The following is a 26,091-nucleotide window of genomic DNA, read 5'->3' as shown; positions in this document are numbered from 1 at the left end:
GATGGACAGAAACACAGCTGAGTTATTGCATGCTGCTTATAATGAGACTTTAATGGCAATAATAAGTCCTGATAACATTTCTTTTTCCTCTATGACTATAATTACAATTTATTAATGTTGATGCTGAGATTTCATCCTCCAGAGTGATATTGGTTATCTGTTGCACTTGCAAAACACACATTTTCATGCATTAATAGAAATAAAGCACTTGTCTTCAATTTGATTCTTAGAATGGCTGTTCTTCCCTCTCCATAACTGTGCCACATAGGGCTGAGTGCAAATTGTGATGCAGGACACATGTATTTGTGCTTATAGTAGCTATGTTTCAGTCAGATGGGAACATTTAATTATTGTAATCATCTAATCACCCAAAGCAGACATCTTACACTCACATATTTCATGAGGCTTTGCAAATTAGATGATTCCTGTGGCTAAACTAAGCCAGGCTGTGTGAGATTTGTATAGTTCCCTAGGTTACCTTTTCCTTCAATTTTTTCGTGAATTTTTATTTCAGGGTTTTTAATATGTTTTAAAACCCTTTTATGTATTCCTGGCTTTAAATTACTGCTCGACCTAGGCAAACCTCACATTGAAGTGGCAGTGATGCCCATCTGAAGATTGCAGGAAGTGGAGGCTTATTAAGAAACACCAGAATGGTTCACTGTAATGGTAATACAGCCTGGCAAGTATTTCTTAACATCTTCAGAACTATGGTTTTCATTCATATGTTCTTATTTATGTAGGGCTAGATTGTCAGATTGTGATCTAGTCTGGTATAAGATGTAGCACATTGTTGTGCTGCCTGGAAGGAAGATTTTTGACTCCATGAGTCACAGTCTCTCTCTCCTACTCTCCACCTGATGAAGAGGAGTGAGTAAATGGAGACAGGTCTATTCCTATGGCAGTGTATGCTCCCCAATATGCTCATATAGCTTATAAGTCTGTGGGACCTGATACCTCCAAACACACACAAAGCAGTGGTAAAGGGCAGTGGTTCTCAGCCGAGGTTATGTGTACCCTCAGGCTACTTAGAGGTCTTCCAGGGAATACATCAACTCATCTAGATATTTGCCTAGTTTACAACAGGCTACATAAAAAGCACTAGCAAAGTTAGTACAAAATAAAATTTTATAGACAACGATTTGTTTATACTGATCTGTATACTATACACTGAAATATAAGTACAATATTTATATTCCAATTGATTTATTTTATAATTATATGGTAAACATGAGAAAGTAAGCAATTTTTCACTAATAGTGTGCTGTGACAGTTTTGTATTTTTATGTCTGATTTTATAAGTTTTTAAGTGAGGTGAAACTTGGGGGTTCACAAGACAAATCAGACACTTGAAAGGGGTACAGTAGTCTGCAAAGGTTGAGAGCCACTAGTATAGAACACGAGTGACTTTATTCCCTTGTACCGGCTCCCAAGATGAACTAGAATCTGGTCCATAGTGATCTATACCATTACAGCAATCCAAGGATGTTTTCCACATCTAGATTTAATAATTTTAAAGCCAGAAGGGACCATTATGATCACAGCCTGACTTGCATTGCTGGACCACTGTGTCCAGTTCTGGTGCCCACAATTCAAAAAGGAATTGAAAATTAGAGATGGTTCAGAGAAGAACCACAAGAATGATTAAAGGATTAGAAAACATGCCTTGAAGTGACTGAGCTCCTTTAGTCTCTCTATTTAGCTTAAAAAAGAGAGTTAAGGGGTGACTTGATTACAGTCTATAACAGGGGTGGGTGGCCAACTTGAGCCTGAAAAGGAGCCAGAATTTACCAATGTGCATTGCCAAAGAGCCACAGTAACACATCAGCAGCCCCTGTTAGCTCTTCCCCGGCCCCTAGTGTCTCCCACCTGCCAGCAGCACCGCCGATCAGCACCTAACCCTCCATCCCTGCACCTCCCATCCACCGCGATCAGCTGTTTTGTGGTGTGCAGGAGGTTCGGGGGAGGGGAGGAGGAGAGGAGGAGGAGCAAGGGTGCAGCAGACTCATGGGAAGGGGTGGGGGCCTTGCGGGAAGAAGTGGAGTGGGGCTGCGGCCTGTGGTAAAGCCAGGGGTTGAGCAGTGAGCACCCTGTAGCACATTGGAAAGTTGGCACCTGTAGCTCCAGCCCCGGAGTTGGCGCCTATGCAAGGAGCCGCATATTAACTTCTGAAGAGCTGCATGTGGCTCCAGAGCCACAGGTTGGCCACCCCTGGTCTATAATATCTATATAGGGAACAAATATTTAATAATGGGCTTTTTCAATCTAGCAGAGAAAGGTATAACTGGAAGTTGAAGCTAAACAAATTCAACCAGGAATTAAGGTATACATTTTGAGCAGTGGGAGTAATTAGCCATTGGAACAATCTACCCAGAGTTGTCGTGGATTCTCCATTACTTGATAATTTTAAAATCAAGGCTAGATGTTTTTCCAAAAGATCTGCTCTAGGAACTATTTTTGGGAAGTTCTACAGCCTGTGTTTTATGGGAGGTCAGACTAGATGATGAAAATGATTCCTTCTGGTCTCGAAATCTATGAATAACACAGGCCAAAGAATTTCACCCAGTGAGTCATCTGAGACGATGGATGAATGGAAAGGTTTGCACTACTGAAGTCACAATTTTCTGTAGTGCCATTAAGTCTTCACAGTATTTTTCAAGGCAGACAATGTTACAAATGTATAATGGAATCAATGTTTTCAATAGATCTTAATTATTCAGAATAATGACTCAGATGTTGATACTGACAATGAGGGTGCCAGCAGAACAGATGATGCAATTACAAACTAATAAATGCCAGTGGGATTAAAAGGCAGGATACTTGGCCTCTGACAGTAAAGAGACAATTCTTGAAAGGTGCTCATTACTCCAGATCTCACGACTGTCAACAGGAGTTGTGGCCATTTGGCACAAGAGCTGGGCAAATGGTTTTTTTCCCCATTAGTTAGCAATTCTAAATAAACAAAACAAAAACCCTTTTTGAGGGGTCAAATCAAAAATGAATTAATATTTTCAACAAAACAAAACGTGAAAACAAATTGAGTCAAAATGAATTGGAATGATTTGGTAATGTTGAAACATTTTGTTTTATCCTGAAAATCTTCATTTTGATTTTCCAGGCATGTTAACAGAGGCAAAAGTAAAGGATTCATACAATGGCCAGAGGATGGTTGTGGCAGCAGTTCTCTTATAAGCTATAGTCCAGTTGTTAGGGCAGTTGACTCAGATGTAGAAAATGCAGCTTCTATTTCTATCCCATGCAGAGGACAGAATTAAACTTCTAAATTACAGGAGAATGCCCCTAAGAACTGGGATATGGAGGTGCGTATTGTAATCTCTCCTCTTGAATCAGTTCTACCTTTTATAAATAATTAAGTAGCTTTTGGTGCAGGGATTTGAACTTGGGCCAGGTGACTTCCGTAACTATCAGTCACTCTTGTTCATTTTCCCTGACTCAGGGACTATTAATTGTCCCAGTGAATGACTATGAATCACCAATCTAAATGATCTGGCTCTTCCACATTCCACAGCTAGCAAGGGAGGCACGGTCACCTCTGCCTCCTCTTGTGGTTGTTTTGTGACTCCTTTCTTTTTGTTTGCTTTTGTCAAAATGCCTGAGGAGTCAAAATGATTTTTTTTCTGGTCAACATAGTACTTTTTATTGTGACATGGCCAGAATGGTTTGACTTTTTTTCAGTTTGGCAAAGTTGACACAAATTTGCAAATAGTTTAGGTGGAACCGAAGCCACATTTTTCAGCAAACAAACTATTCATCCAAATGTGATTTTGCCTAGCTTTACTCAGCACCTACACAGATAAGTGCCAGTGCGGAATGGTGAGAATTGTTCTGTCACAATAATCTGACTCAATGACTTTACATTCAAAACATGAAATTACTGAATATATAAATATCAAATGTTGGAGAGATGAGAAGGAAGGCTGAGTGGCCAGTCGAAAAAACAAACATTGTTTGTACTGCGGTAGTGACTAGGATACAAATCATACACCAGAACCCCATTGTGCTAGGGGCTCTACAAATAAATAACAGAAAGATGAGCCCTGCCACAAAGAGTTTAAAACTCACTGGAATGATGGTTGCTTGGTTTGTTCATTACCTTTATTTTAAAACTGTTTCTGGATGACAGAAAAAAAGTGATTTGAGAAGCAGTTGATCAAACCAAGCCACATATAAGTTGACAAACTATTTAAAAGTCTACTTTTATGAAAAACATATTTTTTCTAAACTCTGTAAGTGAATAAGAATTAGCTATCCAGAAATTTGACTGGCTGACACAGATTTCATCAGTTAAAAAGAAGATTAAGTTTTTCTGGGTCAGATACAAAGGTCTTAGATTATTTAACTACCATGACTAATAAATTGAATTCACTCATTATGTTACACTTATTAACACCGAACTGATTTTGCAAACAGAAAGACTATCCAGTACTATGCATAGAAAATAGATTTGGAACACTTCCTACTATAAAAAAACAAATTTCCAAGCTTTTAGTTAAATATGGAGCTATGCTTATGGGTTGCTTAGATATGTGATCAGGAAAAGTCAATATTCTTGCTTTTTCAATTGTTCTCCATATTCAGCATGGTTTACAGCATGGAAGTATATAGGGACTTTGCTTGAGGTTGAGGATTCCAAAGTTCATGTGTTGGGCATATCCAAGCCCAATGGGAAACTGGACAAATGTTCTTCTACAGACACCCCTTTGTTTCTGTAACTCAAGGTATTATATGGTAGAATATGGATACATGATTTTCCAGCTCAACTCAATGACATCCAAAATGGCAGATAAAGTTGCACATCATGGCTCAACAGCTCGACAAGTCATATAGGAATGTTAAGTTTATTATTGATGTCATTGTTCTTGGCAGCATATGAACATGCACATATTCATTATGAAGGATGAATATAAACAAACAACTCAACATGTCGGGACAAAATTAAAAAGGTGAAGGCGCAAAACATGATTAAACTAGCTAAAGATAAAAAGGGTAACAAGAAAACATTCTACAAATACATTAGAAGCAGGAAGAATGCCAAGGTCAGTGTAGGTCTATTACTCAATGAGGGGAGAAAGACAACAACCGAAAACGTGGAAATGGGAGAAGTGCTAAATTACTTTTTTGTTTCAGTTTCAACCAAAAAAGTTATTAGCGATTGAACTTCTAATATAATGAAAATGTGATTGGATCTGTGCCTAAAATAGGGAAAGAACAGGTTAAAAGTTACTCAGACAAGTTAGATGTCTTCAAATCACCTGGGCCTGATAAAATACATCCTAGAATACTGAAGGAGCTGACCGAGTAGATCTCCCAGCCATCTTCAAAAGATTATGGAAGACAAGCGAGATTCCAGAGGACTGGAAGAGGGCAATGTCATTCTATAAAAAGGGGAATAAAGACCTGGGGAATTACAGACCAGTCAGACTTAACCTCACTACTTGAAAAGATAATGGGACAAATAATCAATCAGATGCAAACAGCTAGATGATAATAATGTGATAAGTAAGAGTCAACATGGATTAGTCAAGAACAAATCCTGTCAAACCAATTTAATATAATTCTTTGACAAGGTAGCAATCCTTGTGGATAAGAGGAAAGTAATAGATGTGGTATATCTTGACTTTAGAAAGGCTTTTGATATTGTCTCACATAAAGAAACCTTCTCATAAAGAAACTAGGGAAATACAATTTAGATGGAATTACTATGAGGTGGCACATAACTGGTTGGAAAACTGTTCCCATAGAGTAGTTATCAGTGGTTCACAGTCAAGCTGGAAGGGCATATTGAGTGGTGTCCTGCAGGGATCAGTCCTGGGTCTGGTTCTGTTTGATATCTTCATCAACGATTTAGATAATGGCGTAGAGAGTACACTTACAAAGTTTGTGGACAATACTAAGCTGGGAGGGATTGCAAGTGCTTTGAAGGATAGGATTAACATTCAAAATGCTCTGAACAAACTGGAGAAAAGGTCTGAACTAAACAGGATGAAATTCAATAAGGACAAATGCAAAGTACTCTATGTAGGAAGGAACAATCAATTGCACACATACAAATTGGGAAATGACTGCCTAGGAAGGAGTACTGAAGAAAGGGATCGGGGGTCATAGTGTTTGTGTCAGAAATATGGGTCAACAGTGTAACACTGTTGGAAACAAAGTGAACATCATTCCGGGTTTTATTAGCAGAAGTGTGAAGCCATATACAAGAGGTATTTTTTTCCACTCTACTCAGCGCTGATAAAGCCTTAGCTGTAGTACTGAGTCCAATTCTGGGTGCCACTTTCAGGAAAGTCCAGAGGAGAGTGAAAAATGATCAAAGAACTAGAAAACATGAACTATGAGGAAAGATTGAAAAAATTTGGGTTTGTTTAGTCTGCAGAAGAGAAGACTGAGAGGGGATATAACAGTTTTCAAGTCCATAAAAGGATGTTACAAGGAAGAGGGGAAAAAATGTTCTCTGAGGTCAGGAGAAGAAGCAATGGGTTTAAATCACAGCAAAGGAGGTTTAGATTAGATATTAGGAAAAACCTCCTAACTGTCAGGGTAGTTAAGCACTGGAACACATCACCTAGGGAGGTTGTGGAATTTCCATCATTGGGTGTTTTAGGTTAGACAAACACCTGTCAGGAATGGTCCAGTTATTACATAGTCCTGCCTTGAGTGCAGGGGACTGGACTAAATGACCTATTGAGGTCCCTTCCAATTCTATGCTACACTTCTATGATATACTTTTAGTTCACTCTAGGAATACACTTATTAAGGTGTAAGGTATATGTTATACCAGCAGCACCCAAGATTATTGGGAAGACTCAGGAATGGCTTGGGGCCATTGTCCCTCCACACCACACACAGACACATACTGACCAGCTGAGCTGACCCATGTGGCTCTGCACATGAACCTGTCAGAGAGTGGTACTGCTGTTTCACTCCCTCTGGATTCCAGGAGGAATAGTACCTACCTGCCTGATGTGAAGTTACTGAAGGAGTGATGCACCTCCGCACTGCCCCCTATTTCAGGATATTTCTTAAAGGCATAATTTACCCCAGTATTTAAAAAAAGGCAACTTTTAAAAAAATAACATATATACAGTATGCAACAACAATTAAAAGTAAATTAAAAAAAATATTAAGCACCAAAGAAGAGCAAGAACATTGGGCTGGACTATATGAATAGATCTTTTTTTCTCTGTGTTCTCACAAACATTCTCTAATATGGTGATTTTGACCATCTTTCTTAATTATATGTACATATTCTTTCAGGAATTTGTAGTGGAATACTACTGCAGCATAAAGTCACTTTATTCCCATATTGTGCTGATAGTAAGACTTTATTTTGCCATTTAAATGTATGATTAAATATTCACTCTAATGGGCTCGATCACAATATGTGTATGTGGATTCCACCTTGATTACCGTCCAAAATACACTGTAATTTAAGAGTAATTAATAGGCATTTCTAATAAGATTTTCCCCTAAGGACCACTGAGTCACAAGCAATATGGATAAATATTTGTTTCTATAGATTAAAAATGTGTCATTTTCAGAGAGTTATGTGCGAGAGAAATAATACAGCAGTAATTCTCTCTTATGAGCTGATCAAACGAGACTTCAGGATAAAATGTTTCCATTCCTATATTGTTTCCAATTTTGAAATTACTAATAGCTTTGTTATTTTTTCCCCATAAATGTAATAAAAATAATGGTTGCTTCATCAACCAGAGGATATATAATTAATTCAATATAGTGGATCAAATTCATTTCTGGTTTAACTCCACTGAAACCAAAAGGTACTGCACCAGGAATGAACTTGGCTTAAAGTGGTTATTATTCATTCTGTTTGTGGCTGAACAGACAATACAAGATAAATGCAAACTGACTCACACCACAAAGCTGAAGTTTTTATATTTATAATTTGCCAGTGCATCTTAACAAGTTACACACGACCTCTGGTATAAGATGGTATATAATCTTGTTGTCACATATTTCCTTTGCTATTACTAGCACTCTAGAGACAGAAATTGGTTTTTACAGAATTCATTTTGTCTTCTGAATTTTCATGAATTCATCATTTAATGGAGTTTGGAAAGAATGTAGAGCCTGGGGGAAAACAGATACAATTTATTAAAGCTTCACTTAAACATATATTTACATAGGGTGTTTTTCACAGTGCAGAAAGAGAGGGTGTTACATAGTTAGTTATTTAACACTAGTATGTTTGATGCTTTCAGTTAAAAGCTTGGATTCAACAAATTTAATTAAAAAAATCTTATATAAAATGGAATAACAGAGATGATTTTTTTCAGAGTATAGGGACTATTTCCCCATATATGTAGTATATGATGGTCTACTTGTAGGAATAATGTTCAAATACTTTCTATTTTTTAACTTATCTATAAATAAATTTATTCTTTCAAGATGAAGAGCTTGCCTGGACTTTGTTGTGTAAAAAAAGAAAAGGCACACAATTAAATCCCTAAACAAATGTAGCCCAGATTTTGCTGATGCTTATGCAAGTGATAAACCTTAAGCATCTGAGCAGTCCAACTGACTTCACTATACATAGTGTATAGCAGGGCTGCCCAGAGGATTCAGGGGGTCTGGAGCAAAGCAATTTTGGGGGCCCCTTCGATAAAAAAAAGTTGCAATATTTTAGTAACATGTATTTTGAAATGTAAAAAATAACCAGTGTAATACATTCAAAAATTAATTTTTAATAATTTGAAAATACACAGAATACATTATTTAAAAACATTAAGTGCTTTAATGGTATGTATACATTTGCAATTACATAATAGGCTGTCGCTGGGTGATGGTGATGGTTGGTGCCAATGGGCTGTCGCTGCCTGGGGGTGGTGGTGGTGTTGCCCAGGGCTGGGTGGGGAGCTGGGCTCTAGGTTGGGGGGTGCCCGGCTGAGAGGGGCTGGGCTCAGAGCCGGGGGTCAGGGCTGTGGGGGGATGGGGTCAGGGGGTGCCCGGCTCAGCGGCGCTGGGCTCGGAGCTGGGGGTCAGGGCTGTGGCAGGATGGGGTCAGGGGATGCCCGGCTCAGAGGGGCTGGGCTCGGAGCTGGGGTCAGGGCTGTGGGGGGATGGGGTCAGGGGGTGTCCGGCTTAGAGGGACTGGGGGTCAGGGCTGTGGTGGGGATGGGATGTCTGGCTCAGAGGGGCTGGGCTCGGAGCTGGGGGTCAGGGCTGGGGGGGATGGGGTGTCCGGCTCAGAGGGGCTTACCATGCCACTTACCCCTGCCTCCCCCATCCACCGGCGCCTCAGCGCGCCACATCCAGGAGCGGCCTGGATAGTGCTGCAGCAGCGTGACTCCAGCAGGACTGGAGCTCCCGCCGCTCAGCCTGGAGCTCGCAGCCCCGCCCCCTTACCATGTGGCTTCGAGTGGGAGGAGCTCACGCCCCGCCGGCGCCATGCCACTTTAGCTCTGTCCAGGGCCGCTCCTGGATGCTGCGTGCTGTAACGCCGGGGGATGAGGGAAGGCAGAGGCGGGGGGGAGCCTCCAACATTCTTGTGGGGGTCCCTGCGGGGCCCGGGGCCTGGGGCAAATTGACCCACTTGCCCGCCCCCTCCTCTGGGCAGCCCTGGTGTGTAGAGTTAGGTGTTGTACATATGCATTACTAGGGTCAGAGCCACCAGGCTGATTTGTTGGAATTTTGTAAACAACCTGGGGGTCACAATCTGCCTACCTTCCCATATTACTAAATAGCATGGAAGCCCTGTATGGAAAAAGCTGAGAGATACTAGATTAGGGGAAAAGCAAACTAAAATTATCTCAGAATAGCCTTTGTTGGTCACAGAATTCATTTTCCATTGAGGAAGATTATTATAGTGTTCTATTGTATTGGACACAAATATGGATTGGCTTATTTTAAAAAAGAGTAACTTTCCTGATTTGAGGTTTGTTAGGAAACCAGAACTTGGTCTACTGAAAGGTTTGTGCACGTGGGCTGAGGTTCAAATAAACCTGGCTGACATGTTGAGTACCTGGAAAAAATTTATGCTTTTGGGTATGAATCATGTTAATTTTGGTGGTTTGTCTTGACCTGCAACCACGCAAAACACTAGACTTCAACTGCATATTAATTCATGTTTATAAGCTCATTTGAACACAAAGTCAGAGCAAAGTATAGATGGCAGGCCTACAAAGACTTGATATGAGCCACCTGTGAAGTGAAACTCCAAGATTTTCCCAGCTCTGCTCTTCTTCCATATATAATCCTCTTTTTAATTTTTTTTCCTTTTCTCATCTTTATCTTTATACTAGTTGTTAAATTTATTTTACTTTCCTTAATTACAATAATATTTAAGAAAACATAGATTTTTCTTTTCAAATCTGTTATGTATTAAAATTTAGAACATGAAATCATTTTGAGGTTCCTACTATAAGCCTTTTGTAAACATATGATTTGTAATTAGTGTTGGATGTATAAGAGGGGGGGAAAGCATTTGTTGAATAAATTTCTCTTTAAATCACAAAAGTTGTAGAACAAATTTGCCAAATATTTAGACAGCTCCACTTGTTATAATCAACTGAAAGCATTAATAGGTAAATGACGTACCTGCTGTTTAATCCATAGCTCTCAAAGCAATTTATTATGAACGATTAGTTTCATTAGCCCTGTTTTACAGATGGGAAAAACTCAGAAGCAAAGAGATTAAGTAATTTGTTATGCCTGAGGGATAATGGCAGAGCCAAGCCTGGAACACAGGTCTCCTGATTTTGCCTCTGGTTCTTGATCATGAATGTGTAGTTACTGGCACCATGCAAAGTGCGCATAAAGTGTTATTATATCAGAATGGCAGCATTTTACAACTACTTTGCACCGGTGTAAATGACTGCACAAGGTGCAGGGCAATGGAAAATTAGGCCCTCTGATTTTCATGCCCTGTACAGGAGACCATGAAATTTCCCACGAAATACTTTAAATAGAATATTATTGCAGCAAAGATTGAGTTGAGATAGAAGTATTGTTTTTCACTAGGCTATTAGGAGCAAGGCACATTCAAAATTACACTAGTTAAATTGGAGGGGAGGGGGAAGCTATTGAAGAGAGAGAAAAGCATCAGTTAAAATAGTTTCCCAACGTACAGAAGGAAGTATTTTTTCATTTTGTCTTTCTCACCATTAGCAAAATATTTGTGTGAGCATGCTGCTTTTGTGCCTAAGAACTGATTTTTTATTTTGTGATGTTCAAACAATTTAGGGATTTTATTTTATTTTTACATCTTATACTCATTCTCCAAAGCAGTCTGGAGATTAAAAGTAGAAAATGCTTGCCAAAGTTTTTATTTATGAAAAGCACACAGTAGAAAACATTTAGTGCCCTTACCCTTTCAATATTTGCCCCAGAATTCATTCACCAAAATGATATAGCCCCAACCTGAAAGGGAATTCTGACCGCGAGCATGAAAATTAACACACCGAGCATCTTGCTTTGCTCAGAATTCTTATATTCAGTACCACCAAAATGACAAATTTGTTAAATTGTTTTAGAATATACCCAAGCTATGTTTGCAACACCTCTCATTTCCCAAAATTAAAATATATTGCAATGAAATTATTACAATAAGTTTTGGGCACAGGGCACAATTTTGGAAAAAATATATACTGCATAAGACATTGGATTCAATAGACCCTGATATTCAGATAATTCCCTGAGCTTCGAACTGTCATATCCTTCAAAGTGATCACCTTCCCTAAACCGTCTTTTGGTTTACTGATGTAAACTGTTAGTCTCCCTAGTAAAAGTAATGGGCCTAATTCTGCTCTCAGCTAGTCCAGTGAGCTGAATCTCCTATATATTTAATTTTTATTTTTTACCATAGCAAATCACTGAACACACTTTCATTGTGTCTACAACCAAATTGGTGAGGCTCTGCAACATAAAAGATGGCACAAATGTTATCCCTGGACTCAATATGGTGCTTTTGCTGTACTTTTAATAATACCAAGGATATTCTAATGTAAACATTGTATTTCAGGTATGCTCAGTGCAATAGCGGGATTTTGTTCAGTTGGCCCATATTGACAGACTTGCTAAACAATAATGAACTGTTATAAAAATCACAATACATTACTCAGGGTGTATCAGAAAATAAGGAGGAATCCTTTTAGTGTAGGATTGAACCTATAAGTTATGGAACTAATTTCCCTGAAGCTCTCAAAGGACTCCATGGAACATTAATGTTAATTGGTCTGTGACTTTTTGTGGGAAAAGGAAGGTTGCTGTCATAGTGCAAGGCAGTAAATTTTCATAGGAAAGTTATCCAAGAAAACCTGTTTGGCTGCAGCAAACTTGAAACAGAGTATCTTACACAGAGAGCTAAACATTTCCTTACATGTTGTTGCACATGATTAAGGAGAAATGATACACATCCTCCCTAGGTTCCAATTCTTTCCAAACTCAAATTCAGAATTACTCTTCTTGTCTTTAAAGCTATCTACGACCCTTTCCAGGCCTCCTCATGGTTCTACTCTGCATCATTCTTGTCATCTCTCCATCTCAACTTTGGGGAAATAGAGGGGCTAGGTGGTGGATGGGTTTTGGTGATATTCAGTTGTACCGTCAGTTTCCACTGGGAGGTATGTAATACTTGCAGCAGATGATTTACTTATGCCAGAAATAAGTGTAGGCTTGCCAACATCGGTGTTGACATGGTCCAGTGTTTTATTGCAACTTATATATGAAAGCCTCAGACATGCCTTCTGTGCCAAGATGGAAAATATTCCATATATCAGGTGTCAGTACACTTTTGGCACGTAGACACCACCTACCTTTGGTGGTCTCTCAAAGACAGCAGCCTCACCAAATTATTTCCCTCCCCACAGAGATTTTCTGTTGCCATAACAAACTCTCTCTCTAGGATACAAATCTTCTCTTTGTTTCATGGCCATTTTTTTATTTTTTTAATATTGCTTGGTGATTTTTAGGATATTTACTGCTTTGTTTTTCCTCCCTCACTCCAATAATGAGACCCAACTACTCCTCTGCCTCCCTCCAGCATCTTTAACTATTCCGTATTCTTATCTGCTGGTTATCAGTAGTGACCACTAGTATGAAATATCCATGAATATTAACCATAGGCCACATCTGTCACACCTCACTTCAGTTCTCTAACTTTGGTTAAAATAGCTATAATTGGATAAAACAAGAATGTTATTATGTGAAAGACAAATATGTCTTTTGACTATAAATACTACAAATATAAAAAAAAAACCATATCCCAAATTGTCCACTAATGTGATTATTACAAACATATACACAGAGGACTCAGGAAATGAAAAAAAAAAATGAATCTGCCTAGTAACATATACAGAATATGGGTGCATTAATATGAAATTTTGCATTTTAGTTAACTGAATTTGTATGTATATGCAAACAGGATGAAATAATGTTGCCATGAGAACAATAGTTTTTCCATTTACTGATTTTTATGCATGTTAATTTATAATCTTATCATTGTATTACCATGGTCTTTATTGTTATCGCCTTTTTTATTTTTTAAAAAGCAGAAAGAAAACCATATTTACTATGCTTATGTCCTGATACTTATTTTCTATGTCTCTAGTTAATTTACAGCATCTCTATACTCTAGCTTGGTTAGGGCTGTAAGTTCCATGCCTTCTGAATTTAAGATAATACTAACCAGGAATTATAATGTTAGTTTATTTCAGTTTTTCATTGGTTTCTAAAACAATGTAGAAAGTGATCTGGCAAGACAGACAAACAGTGGCAATTAACAAGATGAAGGATGGTCTTGTGTCTGGCATTTGGGAATAGAAATTGGGACTATGTTTTTATTCTCCGCTCTGACATAGACATCTTGTAATTCCTTGAACAAGTCACGAAGAATTAATTTCAAAAGCTTGACAAATACCAATATAATCACCTATTTTAGGGTGCAAAAGTTCAGGGTGGCCATTGAGATCTTTGCCAAAAACTAGACATGTACAAATGCATGATGGATTGTGTGTACGTGAGAGATGGGATTTACAGACTTGACACTAATCCAGAACAAAGCAGCAGGCAGTACTGGGCCAGGGAGGCCCCCACCCCTCAGCAGCTGTAGGGCAGGCTCCAGGGGGAGGGCCAGTTTAACACCTCTTCCTCCTCACCTTAGTTTTTTAGTGGGGTTGCGAACCCAGGAGCATCTCCAAAGAGAGGAGCCACAGAAATTTAGGATGGACCAATAAGTGGTCCAGACACTGCAACGTCCGTTTAGTGGAGTGAGAAGACTTAGGTCTCCCTCCCCTTATCCCCCTTCCCTTTGTAGTGACAGAAGCCCAAACATAGAGGAAGAGATACACAGGAGGGTGTGGCCCATTATATATGACTTGGGAGGGGGCCCTAAGCAGAACAAGCAGACTGACGAGAACTGTGAAGACACTGTTTGACCACTAGACCAGCTGGCAATTTGCCTGATCTGCTTATAGTGTGACTTTACAAATAACCTTTTTTTTAGAATCTTTAGACTTCTATTAGCCACTAGAATCATTTAGAATAATTCTAAAGAAGCAGCAGCTAAAGCACATTGGTGTGCATGGTACTTGTCTACTTACATTGTCTCTAATAGCTCATCAATATAGTGTTTAGATTATTGATCCCATGGATGGTTTGGGGCCATGTTTCAATTTATCACTGAAACTATCATTCTACGTGAGTGATTAAACACTTAAAATGAAAAGTATTGTGGTTTTATTTAATCTGTCAGGTATCTCCAGTTAAATCAATACAGTAGCATTATTTGACAAAGAGTGGGGAGAGAGGGCAGAAATCACGAGAGTTGCATGAAGAATGTGCCCCTTCTTTGACCAGCTCTACAATAGAGTTATATCAGGATGAACTGCTTTTAGTATAAAGTATTTACTTAGTCACTAATCACCTTCTAAACTGTAGGGAGTATAAAGATCCCTGCGCTTTAGAAAGCCTATAAATAGATGGTTTCTTTATTTAACTTGTTCAGGTCATCATACAATCGATAAAAATCAGTTATGGTATGACAAGATGAAACACCACTGCTTTCATTTATTAATATATCCAATTTTGACTTAGTGTCATTATGCTGGGTTTAGTCATTTGTATTATTTCAAATATACCCATGAAGTCTAAATAAGAATGGCCTAACCTCCCTGACTTTTCAAAGATAATGTGCAGTTTGGCTTTAGATCTAAACTGTGATCTTACTATTTTCTCATACAAAATATTTCAATTTCATGTTAGAGATTCCATTCATACTATGCCGTAAATAATGTACTTGTGGCTTCATTAAATACAAGGAAAACAAATTGTGTCTTGGAGATTATTCAAATTAGAGAGCTTATTAGGAGAGGAGTGCAACCTGCAGGGCATCTAAACTTTCATCCTACTTGATGAGCCTGTAGGGATACCTACTCTGCCTGCTGCCAGGTTAACCAGGTCCAGAAAACTCCTAAGACAGTTAGGAAAAATTCACATTGGGAAGTTTAAAATACATCTCAGCTAGCTAAGAACAACAGACTTCTGTTGTCTTATGTTTTACACACATAGTGTGCAAACTGTTATGAGCGGAGAAAGATATGTTCCACTGGGTAGAAACTGAGAAACATTACCATCACTGGAGAATTGGAAGGAATATATGTGATGTTTGGATACAGAGAAGGTGGGGTGTTTATGGATTTAATATTCCCCTTTTTGTCTAAGGTTAGAAGCCAAGTGATTGAGGCAATAGTACCCATGGAGGCTGTACAGCGCTTGGGGGTGGGGATGGATTTCCAAAACGATCTAAGGAGTTAGAAGCATAGGGTCCCATTAGAAGTTAATATAGAGGCACTATGTAAAAGGAAACAAGGGGGATATATTATTTTTACTACCTTGTGCATCAGTTGAAGGCACCTGGGCTGGTATCTGCTATGAATAGTGTGAAGAGATCGTACTTAATATTCAACATTGGGGAACAGAAGAGATTGTGTACTCTAGGGGTGTTTTATTATTGACTTCAGTGGGGCCGCAATTTTATCTTAATATATTTCTCAATGATGACCCATCAGTTCAACAATATGGTGATGATGGGCTCTATCCAGTCATTTGAAGGATGGTTGCTGTAATTGTGGTCTGGAGTTTGTGCTTATGAAATATGATTGAATCTGTAGGTCTCAAAAGAATGTGAAGTTCACTCCCAGGGTGAGAGGGGGAGGAGAGGAAGGAAAACTCTGGAGGTACGACAATTCATTATCCACTCTGTGTTACATAGTTAAAGTCTTAATAAAATTCAAATTTGAATACAAAATAAACAAAATATTTCATTGCAGAACACACTGTCCTAAATTTTCAACAGTGACTGTACATTGCCTATTTTATACAGTGACCAGAGTGAAGTCACTCTTTAAGTCAGCAAACAAGATCAGAATCAGGCCCATAATATAACGTTCAACTAGATGATTTTATATATTAATTGATTTAAACAAATGCACTAAATTAAATACATATTTAATAAACTTAATTTCAAGTGTTAGCAATATACATGTGAAAGAATGGACACAAGAGCCAGGATAGCATAAACTCTAGCAATATAATGTAATCTAGGTTTACATCTCCCCTCCAACTACTTTCCAATTGTAAAAGTATTCTTGCCAGTATTGACACATTGGGGTTGATTCTGATCTCACTTACACCAGTGTATATCAGGAGGAACTTTAGTGAAGTTGTTGTAGTTATATGCAGGTAAAACTACTGTTGGTGAGATAAGGATCAGGCCATATCAGAAAGATCAAGGCACAAAATGAGTTACAAATATCAAGTGACATAAGACAATAAAGAGTGGTTCTATAAATACATTAGGAGCAAGAGAAAAAATGAACGCTGAAGGCAAATGTAGAGCCTCTACTTCAGTGATGGGCAAACTGCCGCATGCGGCCCATCAGGGTAATCTGATTGCAGGCTGTGATGTTGACTGTCTGCAGGCATGCCCCTCCCCACTCCCCCTGCAGCTGTCAGTGGCTGCGGTTCGCCATTGCTGGCCAATGGGAGCTGCAGGAAGCTGCTGGTTGCCCACCACTGCTCTACTTAGTGGGAAAGATGAGCTAATAACTGATGACATCAAGAAGGCTGAGGTGTTTAGTGAAGACTGAACCAAAATAGGCATTAAGAAGGTTGATGGTGACCGGATACATAACACAATATTAATAACAAGGGAGACGAGTGATGCTGTATGATTGAATATGATCATTTATATAATTGATATTGCTATTGTTATACAGTTGCAAAAAATCTTGTACAATGTATGTCATGTAAAGTGTCAATGGAAAAGTTATGATTTGCTAAGTAGGATTATCCTGTTTATATGCATGTCTCATCTTTATAACCGAAGTTATGAATATTGGCTACATACTGATATTTTACACATGTGCTATGTTGCTGGGTACCACCCCCAAACAGAATTTACATTAGGGTCAGACAGCTATGTATTGATGGCCTATCAAGGACACTTAGCTCTCTCAATGGGCCATAGAAGAAACTCATTCCACCCAGATAGCTCTTTCTCACAATCTAAGGGGCCAGTGGCCACCCCCTGTGGATCAGTAAACTATGTAAGGACATGTGATATGCTCATGTGACCCTGGACATCATCTTAGGCCAATAACTTTCCACAAACAGGGGTTGTGGGCTTTCTTTGAGACAGGAAAATTCCATGCACATGGCAGAGGATATAAAAAGGCACCTGAGACAGCTCCATTTTCCTTCATTTCCTGAATTGGATTCCTAACAAGGACGCTCTAAACAAGGACTGATGACCACCAATCTGGTTGGGTAATTCCAGGGAGGCTTTTGAAAGCTAGCAGTTTATTCCATCACTGGTATGATCCTGATTTATGAACACTGAAAAAATCACTTGTGAGCATATATATATATAAGATCTATTAACCATTTATAATTCTTTTCTTTTATTATTAAATCTTTAGTCAGTAAAGGATTGGCATAAGCATGATTATTGGGTAAAATCTGAGTTATATATTGACCTGATTAAGTGGCTGTTCCCTTGGGATTAGAAGTACCTTATATTTGATTAAACTGGTTTTCAGTAAACACTCCTCATAAGGTCTAATGTCTGGATGGTGAGGCAAGGGCTAGAATGCCTAAAGAGACTGCCTTTTTGGATTCTTGTTAACTAGTGTGCTGATATAGAAGTTCACTTTTGTTACTGGCTTGGTATAGTCTAATGATAGAATAACCACAAGTTTGGGGTGAGTCTGCCCTATTTCTCAGCAGTCTGTTATGAATTTGGCATTCTCAGCTGTGACCCACTGAGTCACAGTGATAGGAAGGAACACAAGTCAAAATAGGTAAAGAACAGGTAAAAGAATTTTTAGGTGATTAGATGTATTCAAGTGCATGGGCGGTGGGTGAGGTCCCAGAGGACTGGAGTAGGACAAACATAGTTCCTATCTTTACAAAGGGGGGAAATAGGAACTAGGGAAATACACACCAGTCAGCCTAATTTTGGTACTAATTTTGGAAAGATATTGAAACAAATAATTAAGCAGTAAATTTGTAAGCATGCAGAGGATAAAGAGTTTAATAGCTAGGGTGACCAGATGTCCCGATTTTTTAGGGACAGTCTCGATATTTGGGTCTTTGTCTTATATAGGTGCCTATTACCCTCCACCCCCATCCCGATTTTTCACACTTGCTCTCTGGTCAGCCTATTAATAGCCAACATGGAATCATGCCAAACCAACCTAATTTCCTTATTTGACAGAGTTACTGTCCCACTAGACAGCAGAGGGGGAGCTCTAGATGTGATATCATGATTTTTGTAAGGCATTTGACACTGTCCCACATAACATTTCAATGGGCAAACTAGGGAAATCTGGTCTAGATTAAATTACTATAAAATGGATGTAAAACTGGTTGAAAAATAATTACTCAATTAGTAATTATCAGTGGTTGGCTGTCCAACTGGGCAGGATGTATCTAATGGGATCCCACAAAGATCTGTCCGGGATATGGTAATACTAAAGTCAATAATTTCATTAGACTTGGGTAATGGAGTGAAGATAGGAGGATTGCTAGCACTTTGGACAACAGGATTAGAATTCAAAGTGACCCTGACCAATTGGAAAAATGGTCTTAATTCAACAAGATGAAATTCAATAAAGATAAGTGTAGAGTACGGGGAAAATCAAATGTACAACTATGAAGTGTGAAATAACTGGTTTGGTGGTAGTACTGCTGAAAAGGAGCTGGGTGTTATAGCAGATCACAAATTCAATGAGTTAACAATATGAGACAGTTGCTGAGAAGGCTAATATCAGCATGGGATGTTTTAACAGGAGTGTCGATTGTTAGACACAGGAGGTAATTTTCCTGTTATAATCGGCACAGGTGATGCCTCAGGAGGAATACTGTTTCTGTTTTGGGGTGCGATGCTTTAGGAAAGATGTGAACAAATTTGAGATAATCCAGAGGACAGCAAAACAATGATGGAAAGTTTAGAAAACTTGACATATAAGGAAATGTATAAAAACAAAACTGGGCATGTTTAGTCTTGAGACAAGAAGACTAAGTGGGGACCTAATAAGTCTTCAAATATGTTAAGGGTTGTTATAAAGAGGACTGTGATTAAGTGTTGTCCATGTCCACTGAAGGCAGGACAAGAAGTAATGGGCTTAATCTGCAGCAAGTGAGATTGAGGTTAGATATTAGGAAAAACTTTGTAACTATAGTTAAGCAGAAGGAGGCTGTGGAATCCTTGTCATTGGAAGATTTAAGAACAAGTTAGACAAATACCTGTCACTGATGGTCTAGATATATCTGGTCCCTCCATGCACGTGACTGGACTAGATGATCTCTTGAGATCTCTTCCAGACGTACATTGCTATGATTCCAGTATCATGAGCTGACAACCCTAAGTCTCGCTTACTTCTAAACACATGTATTTGGCTTTGCTGGTTCTATTTTAGTCAGTGTTGGAAGTCTGTCAGTGCTAAACCTGTTCAGAATAGGCAGCATTAAAATGGGGCCCCCAGCCTCTCTTTGTTCTAACACCTGAACTCCCCATTCTTCACATCATTTTATTGCATTTTGAAGACTTCATTTAATACAAACTGGACTGGAGGAAGTAAGTACACATGCTTTTATATATTGCTCTGTATGAAGAATTCCTAGTATCTTCATTAAATGTTACTAGTGTATATTCTAAACTCCAGCACTCTGCAGCTTTGTTAAGACAGGCCAATATATTAATGAAGAAACTGAATGATGGTCTCTTGTTAAAGGATGCAACAAACCTACAGTGTCTGATTTGGGAATGAAATACTGTAGTAGGCATCATAACTGAAATGGCCCAGCTGTATTACATTATGCCATATTAGAAAAATATCTATGAAAAGTTTTACGCTGTATGATTTAACAGCTGCTGTCCCTAACAAAAGACAAGAATATTAATGGAAAGGAGATGAGCTTAATCTCATACATTTAGATCACTGAAGTGCAGTGATTTATAGCTTACCAGGACTAAATGATTTATATTATACAGCCAAGTTTACTATCCAGATTAATAAGTATTGTTGAACTGTGTAAATGGAGAGTTAACAGAACACATACAAAGCACTTGAGTGAATTTTGTCTTTTGAACAGCTTTACTAGATCACAATAGGCAATTTGTGAATAGCTAGCTAGATTTTCATGATCGCTTTATTATTTTTTGTTAAACAAGCAGGGAAATACTTTAAAATAGGAAACATATATATTTACATGATTTTTCTTTTGGTTTAATGTTCTCTTACAGACTAATGAAAGAATATTCCATGGCAAATCTCGATTCATCCATTTCCTCTGTTCCAAAGAGAAAAAAAATCTGCAGCCCTTACTCATGTGACTAATCCCATTGTGACCATTTGAATTACATGTGTGAGTAAGGGCTGTACAATTTGCCCCATAATGTAGCTCCTTGGCAGTTTCCCCAGAAATTAGGCAAATTAAACTATATCATCAACTTTCTTGAAAAAGCAAGGAAAGCTTGGCAGAATGTGAACACCACCACCACACAAAAGGCGTTTGTGTAGTTTCTGCTCTGTCTTCCTAGCCTATATATTAGTTTTATAACAATATGACACTTATTTCTTCAAGACAGAGAGCTATGCTTAAGCCTAGAAACACATTTTATTTAACAAATTTCAAATTCACCACTTTTTTTTTTCTTCTGGAAAGTCCCAGAGTATTCTGACTTGCACTATCTGCTGGTGGGAGTATAGGAGTTATCCCAATTTTTCCACATTACCCCCATATTTTGAAGTTCTGAAAGATCAAAACAATCTTCAGAACCTATCCTACAAGAAGGACTGTATGGGCAGACCATATTGAAGTCAATGTTTGCTGGATCAAGCTCTTAAAAGTACCCAACATAGCTTGATTAATATACAAACTCTCAGCGTGCAATTCAAATGGTGACACTTTAGACTAACTGTGGCCTTTTTTATGGATTATTTTTAATACATAAAGGTTGTTTGAACAGTGAAGCAAGTGATAGAATAAAATTTAAAAGGTAAAATTACTATTAATATAAGTATTCTAAGCACAATATTATATTTTCACTGTTGCTTCTTTTCCTATAAAAAGTAGGACAGTCTGACATTTCAAAAGACAACAAGGTCTGGGGATATTTATAGATATCTAAACATTTCATGTACTTCTGCTTGGAACACCATATGTTGGCCCTACAACCAATTCCTTTAATCTTTCATCACATCTAAGTTTATAGTGTATCATCAAGAAGTCATTTTGAAACAGTATTTGACTGTCCAGGCAGGACTACACTTAATGCATATGATTCTGATTTCAACTGTTGCAATGCTAAAGTTCTTTGACTCTCTATTGACAGGCTGCCATTCCAAAGAATTTTGTATACATGAAAGGAGCAATAGTTGGAGTGAGAGAACAAACACTTTGGCTAGTGGCAGCATCCTCACAAAACTCAGCTTTTGAGGATGGAGAATAAAGACAGCTACACTGTAAGAGAAATGATAAAAAAAAAATCATCAAGTGAAGACCAAGTCAAAGCAGCACATATTTCATTTAGAAAGTGCCTTGGAAAGCTTCTTTGACAAATTTCTGGGCACAAAGAATCAGATCCATCCAGCAGTAATTTCCTGAGAAGTAGCTGCACATATGATACTGAGCAAGCACTTGGAATAAAATAGCATACATGCTGACTCTTCACAACAAGCATTTGTAGCAGGACTGTAAAAGATATACGGTCCATGCTATCAGACATCCATTGTGGGAGATGTAGAGCTGTCTATCTTTTACTGAAATTGAATTTTAGAAGTAACACAGGGAATCACAAGTAACAAACATTAACCACATGGATGAAACATTGAAAGTGAATGTTCTCCTCGCCCCCTCCCCCTGTCCCAGCCCCGAGTATTCAGGTGCCTATGGACAGATGCTGATTTGCCACAGAAAGATCTGAGGTTGATTAATCTGAAATTACTCTCCAAGCTGTTATTAAATAAGGCTGTTGGCTTTACATTTTGGTTGGAGAACATTTAGCATGTGCTATTTAACCTATACAGTAACATGCAAGTGTTTATTGTGCTGTAAAAATGACTTGGCTTACAATGACGATTTTCCCACTTTAAAAATAAAGTACTGCTACCAGTATACCTAGTGTAGTAAACTGAGAATAGTAGCATTATTTATAATGCAGTTTACATTTCTTCACAAGTTCCCTGAAATGTAGACACTTCAACAATGCCAAGACACTTGATTTTTATTTGTTGAGAAAATACTTTATTACTAAAGAATAACAAAACTGGAGGGGAAAAATAGATTCCAGTGATGGATAAGTGCTGTTAGAGGGGCTCAGAAATAGTTGCGTTGAACTCTTCTACAATAAATATGTTTTCAAACCTCAAAGCAAATAACCAGAAAAGCAAATACTAAATAAAAATAATAGAAATTTGAAAAAAAAAAAAAACGTTGTCACTATCCTCATGAAATCTAGATTCTGGGTCTGCCTCAGAATCAGCTCAGAAGGTGTTCTCTTCCACATGGGCCTAGAGATTTCTGGTGCACCTGTGCTAGTAACAGCTAACCTCCATGGTGGTGATCATGGTAGGAAAACTCAGGGGCAAGTACTTCTGTACTCTGTGCTCACTGGTAGATGTCTGGGGTAGATGGAAGCATATTGAGTGGAAAGTGGGAGGAGGAGGTCATCCTTCTGAATCCAATTGAATGTGGTATAAAGAATATTTGAAGTTCTATGGTAGGACTCTGGGATAAGCTAAGAGTTTTCTTCTCCACCACAGCATCCTGCGACTCCTAACTATCAGAAAACTGCTAGGTGGAGGACAGCTTGGTAAATTCAGGCAGCCTTCTCTTGGCAATAGTGTTTGGTGTGGGGTTTGTTTGTCTGTTTGTTTGTTTTGCTGTGAGGAACTTTTCATCTGTTTTATAGAAGTGATTGACTATATATGGTTTAAACCAACCATTTCCATTTAAGTCAAGAGGCAGAAAATACAATCTTTTCTCTTAAACCAGCCAAAACTTGGCCATTCATTGCTTTGAGAGGTGCCGGGAGAGATGTTGTATAGCACCAAGGAGAATTTCTCATACTCCTTATAACTAGTAGAACAGGGTATGGAGAATGTGGGGAATTTTGTAGTATTTTTATAGGAAAAAATATGTATTACTCAGTTTCACCTTTCCAACAATGAAGTTGTCTTGGAGAAACAATGGAAGACCCAACATCAACTTTTAAAGACTGATAGCCAAGGGAAGGATAATTGAGGGAAGGAGCAAGACTGTAACTGAAACCTAAGGTTTGAGGTGTCATGAGTTAGGAATAAGAGCTCTGCTGAACAAGCAGGAGAGAGAGAAATGAAGTTCTGGAGACTTTGCTCAAGGGGCAGATAATACTGCCAATGTGGACTCTGATGTAAGCTTTACTTTTCCATTCTACCCTAAATAATGCATTACAGAGGAGTAGTACAACGGCCATCCTATGGTACTACAAAACTGCTGGTTGCATGTCTTCCCACAGAGGTAATGTGTCCAACAGGAGTTCCAATAAGTTCAAAAAAATTTGAAGAGCCACAGTGAGAAACAGAAGTATCAAAGTCAGTGACTCAGGCTTGGGGTAGTGAAGTCATATGGCTTACTCTTGCAACCACGGAGGTTCATGACCTAGCAATAAAAAGGATACACACCCATAGAGTGTCTAAACGTCAAAGGCAAAGCACACATCTGTGGATCTGTAACATGGGGGTTAAGACCAATATTATAGAGACCTAATGCCTTTGTTGAGGAAGGAAGGTTGACTCAAAGTTGCAGGGTAGGGCTTTCACTCACTTCTCTTTCCAATATCCTTTATTCATGACAAATGGTATCTAAACCTAGGAGTAATTTCCCTCTGAAGCTGATAAATCTAATCCTGGATTAGGGGGCTATTTAATATTAGAAAGGACATCAGAATCTCATTCCTTGATTGCAAACTCTTTGCAGCAGGAAACACATCTTATATATGTTAATTAATAAATGCAGCGTAAATGTATAGCATTGCTCTATTTATATATTTCATCATAATAATAGGATATTGGCTATATTACTGCATGTTTGTAAAATCTGAAGAAAAACAAAACAGCTAGTATCTTATGTGAGTGAGTAGGAGTTCCAAAAGCATAACAATGCATAAAAGCTGGGGAAAGTATTGCTGATTTGCATTGTAGTTAGGTAGTGGATTACATGTGCCTGGCCATCAGGTGAAGACTGCATTACTAGCAACTTAACTAGACATTAAATACAGTATTGGACGTTTTCTATTCAGCTTTTCACATGCAACTTGATCTAAAACATTGGAAGGCAACATGACCTAGTACATACAGCCCCTGACAAGGACTCAAGAGACCAGGGTTCTAGTCCTAGCTCTGTCCTTGACCTGCCAGAAACCTTAGACAAGTCATTTCACCTCTTTATGCTTCCATTTCCCAACTTGTAAAATGGAAATAATAATATTGCTCTTCCTTGTAAAGTGGCTTGAGATATACTGCTAAAATGTGCTATGTAATAGCTAGTTATTATTTATTATTAAGTTAATGGAAGTCTGGAGTGGACTTTGTGTCAAGCCCATGTATCGCAACCACCATATTTTAAGTATTTGATTATGATTATAATTCTTTACACTTACATTGTCTATGGGCCCAGATCCACAAAGGTACATAGGTGCCTAAATCTGGGATTTAGGTACCTAAGTCCCAATTTTAGGCACCACTGCAGTTCACAAATCCCCTGCTTAGCAACCCCCTAACCCTGAAGGCACTTAAACTCACTTGATACCTAAATTGTCACTGTAAAAGTTATCTAGCTATCCATGTTTCTACCTTTGGGCATGTGCACTGCTGCCTCACTCTAGGTGTCCAAACACCTATCTCCCACGTAAGCCTCTGTGCAATCCACAAACCGAGGAAAGGTAGGCAGATGCACTCTTATATTGCTTGCAGAGCCCAATCCAGTTGAGATGGTCTGAGCACACCTACCAGGTCTGACTCCATTCAAAATTCATTTGTCCAAAGTGGAACAGCTTCAACAAGAAACTGAGGGAAACCCACATCAGCGTATCCTATTACCTTGTGGTTAGGGAACTCTCCTGAGAGGTGGGAGACCCCCTGTTCAAGTCATTACTCCACTGAGGCAGGGAATTTAGGTCATAAAAGCTGCCACGCTGGGTCAGGCCATGGTCTATCTTCCCTGGTATCTTGTCTGACAGCAGCTTGTACCACAACTGCAGGGGGAATATACAAGGCAGGGCAATTATGGAGTGAACCTGGGCATCGCTCATTCTGGGGGAGTGCTTTTAATACTGCACTACAAGTTAAGTATTTTCCTCCCCCTGCCATTTTGTATTGTTAGCCAAGTGCTTGCAAGAAACAGCTTAAGCACCTAAGCCACCAGTCTCCAGGTTCCCAGCAGTGGATCCCAAGTAGAGATAGATGCCTCCCAGCTGCACACACTTGATTTAATGCTTAATTCCAAAATGAGAAAGGCCTAGGACATACCCCACTCTTTGGCATCTCCCATTGGCTATTTTAGGCA

The sequence above is a fragment of the Chrysemys picta genome, chromosome 5 (genome assembly GCF_011386835.1).
Source record: "Chrysemys picta bellii isolate R12L10 chromosome 5, ASM1138683v2, whole genome shotgun sequence".
NCBI classification, from domain to species: domain Eukaryota; kingdom Metazoa; phylum Chordata; order Testudines; family Emydidae; genus Chrysemys; species Chrysemys picta.
The sequence above is the reverse complement of the archived record's forward strand: the minus strand, read 5'-3'. Positions refer to the sequence as shown.